The sequence below is a fragment of the Myotis myotis genome, unplaced genomic scaffold, assembly GCF_014108235.1.
Source record: "Myotis myotis isolate mMyoMyo1 unplaced genomic scaffold, mMyoMyo1.p scaffold_m19_p_1, whole genome shotgun sequence".
Taxonomy (NCBI): domain Eukaryota; kingdom Metazoa; phylum Chordata; class Mammalia; order Chiroptera; family Vespertilionidae; genus Myotis; species Myotis myotis.
The window spans coordinates 14,562,638-14,570,305 of record NW_023416313.1 but is presented as its reverse complement, the minus strand read 5'-3'; positions in this window follow the sequence as shown (position 1 = coordinate 14,570,305).

The window sequence follows — 7,668 nt, the reverse complement described above, 5'->3', positions numbered from 1 at the left end:
ATCTCCAAGTGTGACTATGTCTTTTCCTCTCCTTGCCCTTGTCACCCTTCAGCAAGTCTCTCGGGCTCCTGGGGATTCCTGCCTCAAGCCAGGCATCATGTGCATCGAAGGGAAATTTGTGAAGGACCTTCGTTCTGCCACTCACCCTTTTGCTCTCAGCTGGTGCTTCTTGGGATATTTGGACAGTTCTGTCTTTTTAAAAAATATTTTTATATTGATTTAAAAAATATATATTTTATTGATTTTTTACAGAGAGGAAGGGAGAGGGATAGAGAGTTAGAAACATCAATGAGAGAGAAACATTGATCAGCTGCCTCCTGCACACCCCCTACTGGGGATGTGCCCACAACCAAGGTACACGCCCTTGAACGAAATAGAACCTGGGACCCTTCCGTCTGCAGGCTGACGCTCTATCCACTGAGCCAAACTGGTTAGGGCTTTTATATTGATTTTATAGAGAGAAAAGAAGGAAGAGGGATAGAGAGATAGAGAGATAGAAACATCAATGATGAGAGAGAAACATCATCAATCAGCTGCCTCCTGCATGCCCCCTACTGGGGATCAAGCCTGCAATCTGGGCACATGCCCTGACCAGAAATCGAATTGGTGGCCTCTTGGTTCCAGGGTTGACGCTCAACTGCTGAGCTATACCGGCCAGGCTGGACAGTTTTGTCTTGTAGGTCACGTGTGGCCTGGAAATCATCAAGACCCATCCCTGAGAGCTTACAGAATATTTAACGTTGCTTTTAGACAATAGTCCACCATCAGAGACATGCCTTCATCTACAGACACTTGGATGGTTTCCATATCTTGGCTATTGTGCATAATGCTGCAGAGAACATGGGGTGCAGTCCTGATTTGATTTCCGTTGGATGTATACCCAGTAGTGGGACTGCTGGATCCTATGGTAGTTCTATTTTTAATTTTTTTGAGAAACATCCATACTATTTCCCACAGTGGCTGCACCAATTCACATTCCCACTAACAGTGCACAAGGGGAAAAGAGAAAGATGTGTTTTAAAATACCTTGGGGCAAGATGGAGGAAGAAATGACAAGACTCCTGTTTTCTAGAATCTTGTGGAAGGCATTGATATTCTCTTTTTCCAATGCATCCCTAATCCTCGCCTCCATGACCTCCAGCCTGATGACAACTCTTGTCTATGGCGGCCTTTGGCACTTTGACATTGGCTGCCTGATCTTGGGAGGGCACTTAACTTGTCCACACATCAGCGTCTTCCTTCTGTGCCAGGGTGATGGTGAGGCTACAACTGAGATAATGGGGTGAAGAGCCCTGTTAACTGTGAACCTGCCGTAAATGTCAGGTTTTATCATGGTGCCCTTAGGAACCACTTTACTTCAGCCACAGTAGGAAGGCAATATCCTTGATAGAAGCACTCCAGGACTTTTTAAAAACAGAGGGCAAGCCTTTGTCTGACATGAGCTAAGATGCCTGCTGAGGACAAACTTGGGATTTACAACTGCCTCTTCCTAAAACAACTGCTCCTGCGGGTCAGTGGTCAGACCATCAGACACATCCCCTTATCCTTCCTTAAGTGACGAATCACCTGCTCTTCTACCGGATCAGCAGTCTTCAGGAGCCACATAAATTCTAAGCTCCAATGTCATTCTACCGATTGAGAACAAGGAGTGATGAGGTTTATTTAAGGGTTGAAAATTTATCTCAGCGCAATGGTGGGTCTGATCTTGTCCCGGTGTAAGGGGAGGTGGGTGGGTGTGTGCTGGTGTCACCAACGTCTTGCCCCCTGACTGGGCTCCTGAGCTTCTGCCCAGTTACCTGAGGGATGCTGATCCATGGGTACAGGATGCCCGCCTGGATTTGGTGCATGAGAAGCAGGGCAGGATGAGGGCAGCAGGAATCCACAGCTGGATCACATCTGCCTTGTCTACCATTGTATTCCCAGAGTCTAGCATAGTGCCTAGCTCTGTGGGGCCACTCAATAATAATTGTTTAACAATTAAGTTAGTTAAACTTATCTTTCCAGCTTTCAGATGAATGCACAGATTCTATCTCTTGGGTTGTGGAAGAACTAAGACACTTCTGATATACTGGCAGGCTATTGTAACATAGAAAAGTCTTATTTCTTTGGGTACATTTTAAGCTTCTTGAGGAGAATATATCTAACTATATATCTATCTAGATCTATAGCCATGTCTATATTGATCTGTATCCATATCTATACCTATATCTATGTCTATATTTATGCCTATCAATATTTATACCCAGATTTATATCTCTCTGTATCCAATTCTCTATCTACATATACCCATATCCATGTCTATTATCTATATTTATATCTGTCCATTCCCATATCCATATCTGTATCTACAGTGATTTGTAGCTCTCAGGTGAACAGGTAGAGACCCACTAGCTAACCACTTAACTAACTTTACTGCTTATAAAGATCTTCAACTGCTTGCATCCTTCAAGCAAGCCAGGGTGATATGCATTGTTGTCTCCCATTTGGAGAGGAGAAAATCAAGGCCCCTAGAAGATAAGGCTTGCCAAGGTGGTCAATGGTGAAACCGGGGTTCAAATCAGGCCCTCCCCTAGCATATCACAGGATCCCCTCATGACACCACTGTAAGTCCTAGATTCTGAAGAGCTCAGGGAAGGGAGACATGGGCAGGAGTGGGGGTGGGGGGTCTCTGAAGATAAGTTCTGGATACTTCTTTTCAGAGCAATATTTCCTATAAGACATAGGTGGGGTGAAGAGGGGAGACCCTTAGCCGGCCTGTAGGTAGCAGTGGAAGCCTTAGTCCATTTTTTGATTTCGGGGACTCTCTAAAATCCCTCCAGGTGTTTAGTTAACTTCTGAGAGTGATGCTCAAACACAAATGTCCCTGGGAAGAGCAGTCCAATGAATAAACAGCTGTTGGGATCAAATGTGGATGCATTTCTGACACTTCCCTCAGAATACTTTTTGATGTGGGCTGGGGCGGGTTGAGCAGAGGGCATAAGAGCACAGAATAACTCTGATGCTTTAGAATGGAAAATTATAAGCCTCAAATATCTTTTATTTAGTCTCCTTTTTTCTTTATTTTCTTTCTGTCACCATTCATCCACCCTATCTCCTCCTCCACCTCCACCCACCTTCCTGCCTCCCACAATCATCACACTGTTGTCTGTACCTATAAGTTTTCTCTCTTTTTTTCTCTCAATTCCTCCACCCCCACCCTCAACACCCCACCACACCAGAGCTGTCTGCTTGCTCTCTATGATTCTGTCTCTATTTTGCTTGTTAGTTCAGTTTGCTCATTAGATTCCACATATGAGTGAAGTCGTATGGTACTTGTCTTTCTCTGACTGGCTTATTTCACTTAGCATAATGTTCTCCAGGTCCATCCATTTAATTTAGTCTTGATTAAAGCTAAATTGAGACCAGAGGCCACAGGCTTCAGTAGCAGGAATCTTGAGAGGATATACGACTTCTGAGAATGCAAAGTATTGAGTTAACCATTGTTTATGAATAAGGGAAGAGCTTAGAGGATATGTATAGGCCCATTATTATAAATTTAAGTTAAATCTATACTCCTTGTGTAACTTGTTCTCCTAAAGTAGAATTTCTGTTTGCTAAGAAGAGCAAAGAGATTTCACATAAAATTATGTTGACTTGCGGATGTGAGACCATGAGAGGAAGTTAATATATTTTAATAAGTTAATATATTTTAATAAGTTAATATATTTACTTGTTATTTAGAAAACGGACCTTATCTTAGGGGACTGACTTTACTCAGACCTGCTGTCTGTGACTCACAGATCTATTTCCAATCAATTCAACCCAACTAGAAGATTAGGTTCCTAGAACTAGGAACATTGCTAAAGGCATTCTGTCCTATAAATATAAAGTGATGTATTAGTCAGGGTTCTCCAGAGAAACACATACATGAAGAATTATTATAGGAATTAGCCAACACATGTTGTGGATGCTGAGAGGTCCCATAACCTGACGTCTGTAAACTGGAGACCCAGGAAAACTGGTAGTATAATCAGCTTAGTCCAAAGGCCCCAAAATGGGGAAGGAGGTGGGCAGGTAGGGTGCAGTGTGATGGTGCAAGTCCTGGTTTGAATCCAAAAGCCTGAGAAACAGGAGCACTGATGTCTGAGGACAGGAGAAGACAGATGTCCTAGCTCAAGCAGAAAGGCAATTCACCCTTCCTAGGGTTGCTCCAGTTGGGTGATGTGTTTATCACTAAGCTAGTTACTGTGGGAGAATGGGATGTTCTGGAATGCTTTAGTCCAGACGGCACGTGCAATGGGAGATGGAAGTATTTATCAAAGTAGTCACATGGATTGAATGTGGAGAAGGAGTCATTCCCTCCCAAGCACAGTCGTGTCCTGTTGTCATGAGAGGGGGCAGCTGAGGCTGGGTGGTAAATATCTCACAGGTGTCCATTACACTGGTGGTGGGGAGAGGGTGGCCAAGATCCCCAGAAACCTTGGCCAGGGTCTTGAGGGCCCTTCAGCTGATTTAGGAAACTGCATGAGATAGCCACAGGAAGCCCTTCAAGAGCATGATTGGAAATCAAGAGGCCACTCAGGCTGATTCAGAGCGAGCTCCCGCCTCGTGACACCCAGTGAGTTTATGAAGAAAGGGAATGACAGGAAGCCAGAAACGGCATCTACATTTGACCATCAGCCAACCACAGGAGTGGCATGTTGGGTGATGTGGTCAAAGAAGGATTGGCAAATTCTCTGATCAAAAAGATGAACACGATGGTTTTGTTTTATATTTATTTATATTTTTACCCCAGGGAATCCAATTTGTGGCCTTTCAAAGTGAGTGCCTTTGAGGTTTGGATGAATAGTTTTTCTTCTGTTGTTACAGTGAGCATCAGAGCCAGAAGTGCCAGACATTAGTGAAAGCTTTCCAAAGCCTGTAGTTCTGGTGAGGAGACCAGCTGCGGGGTGGGAGTGGCTGGAAACTAGGGGAGGGGATTAGAGCATGATGAGGTCTCTGTGATCCTTAGGAGATTTACAGTTTGGTTTAGTACTTAAAGATTATTTTTGGTCTAAAAGTAGATTTTCCCAAACCATTGTGTTGTTCCTAGATTCACCCTCGTCTGTGAGATTTCTGTTATTTCTTGCGGATTGTACCTGAGAATATTTTCTCTTTCATGTTTGTGTGTCCAAAATGTCATTCATTCATTCATTTTTCTCTCATTCATTCAATCAACCAACATTACACTGAGGGCTTCCTGAGGGAGAATCAATGTTTCATCTAGAGTAGGAAGATTTCACATCTACTCCCTCCCACTGCTTCCTTACCATTCCCATTGGTCGTCTAGCTGCCAACCAGCTGCTCATGGATGCCTCCTAGACATTTCAGAGCCAACATCTCCAACACCGAATTTTTGATACCTCTCACCCCACCAAAACCCTCTCCTCTTCTAGGCTTTCTCATCTCCCAAAACAGTGCCTCTGTCCACACACTGGCTCAAGCTAAAACCGTGGAGGCATTCTCAATGTTTCATTTGACTTCAAAACTAAATCTAAGCCAGCGCCTAGTAGACTCTCAATCAATATTGACCAGACTGACAGGTGGTTAAATGAGCTGGAGAATGAATGAACAATGCTTTGAGCTGCCACTCCAGCGGCACCATCTCAGCCCCTATAGGCATGGATGTGTGCTCATGTCATGGAGACAGCTTGAGTAAGTGTACAACTGAACACAGATTTTTACATTTTCAAAAACTCCTGCTATTTCTTGGAAACAGATTGTGTTTCTCTGATTGTCTATTAAGTTTATTTTTTTAGCCTGCTGAAGATTTTGGAACCCAACCAAAGTAATCTGCATTTCCATTTTTATATCTTAATTTATAAACGGCACCTTGTAATTTACAAGCACTCACTTAGTGTCACTAACGGAGCCGAAACAAATACCAACCCTGCCAAGTCTTCTCTCTGCACCTTTCCTTTCAGAACTTTCTAGTTTTCAGGCTGGAGAGGATGGGCTGGAGCCAGCCTGGCTTGGGGAGGGTAAGGACAGTAATAATGACATGTTACATTTATATAGGGAAGAGAGAGGAAGGTCTCATTGTCTCATGACTCCCACTTTATAGATGAGGAAATAGAAGCTGAGATGGGAGCGACATGACCAAGGTTTGCTGATGAGCGCTGGAGCCAGGCTTAGAGTGTGTATCTCTGGAACTCCTCATGCCAAGGGTCTTCCCAGCACACCAGGGCAGGCTCTCTCCACCTGGGCACTAGTGACATTTTGGGCTGCATCATTCTTTGTTTGCATTGCAGGATGTTTCGCAGCATCCCTGGCCTCTACCCTAGATGCCAGTAGCACCTATCTCACCGGGACAACCCAAAATATCTCCAGACATTGTCAAGTGTCACCCCTGACGGAGAGCCGCCGTGCTAGACTGTGTCCTGTCCTTGATTATAAAGAAGGCACACGGGTCAAGAAAACTCATCTCCTTTCATAGCCCCTCCCCCAACCCCTGCCGGTTCCCTCCAATCACAGACGTTAGCTGAGAATTGCCCTTTCCACCCTATCACTGAGAATTCTGAGCAGATACCGAGTACTCCTGTGTGGCACCAGGTGCTTTACCTTCTTGGTCACATTTAGCCCCCCAAAGTGGGCACAACGATCTCCGTTTTACAGGTGAGGAGACTGAGGCTTAAACATGTCACAGCTTGCCTGTGATTTCATAGTTAGTGAGTGGCATGCTGGGATGCTAACTCAAACCTGTCCAGTCCTGGGGGCAGAGAGCTTCCCTTCCCTGCCCTGCCTCCTCGCTCCACTCCAACACAGTGAGAACCAGGTTTTCTTTCTTGGCTCAGCAGGAAGGTACCGCATTAGAGAAGCCTTGTCCTCTCCTTCCCAGGAGCCCATCCCTCCAAAAGCAGGCATATTTCAGGCGCGAAGGACACACATCCATGATTGTGGTCCAAGTGCCTGTCGCCAATGGCCCTATCCAGGCCGTGGCCTGTGTCCTCCGCCCCAGCATTGGGCCTTGCTGAGTGAAGCATTTGATTTCCCCGGCTGTGGAATGCAAGCCAGCACAGCAGTGAGGCAGTTCTGGAGACGGAGCCTCCTGGCTCTGTCCGGGGGACTATGGGCAAGCGGGAAACATCTCTGAGCTCCATTTTCCCATCCATAAAATGGGAAGACCCACTTCTCAGGGAAGATGCGAGCATTAAATGATGATAAATGTAGACTGGTTCACACCAATGCTAGGTGCTGGATAAAGGCTTCCTGCAATGAAGGTCCAACTGCTTCCATTGTTACCTGCGACAGACTCACTTTCAATTCCCAAACCCCTTTGGCCAGTCTGTGTCCCCTGGTACTGTGTGCAGTTACTTCTTTAGGGCCACCTGCCCAGTTAGACTCCCCTGAGGGGAGGGCCTGTCCCTTTGCCCCCTCCCACAATGGCCAGCCCGAGACACGCTCAGAATGACTGCTGAAGAAGGGATGATAATGATGATTCCTACAGGAATAGCCTTTTGCAGCGGGTGCTGCCTTCTCTGGGTGTGTCTTAATGTAAGAACGGTTTGCCTTGGTGAGTAGCCTGATGACGGTGCCCTGGGATTCCCCACTCTGAGCCGTTCGGGCTATTAACCATCATTCTGGCTGTGCTTTGGCCATTTTCTTTGATTTCCCCAGGGGACAGTAACTTGCGGTAATAAGATGCAAGCT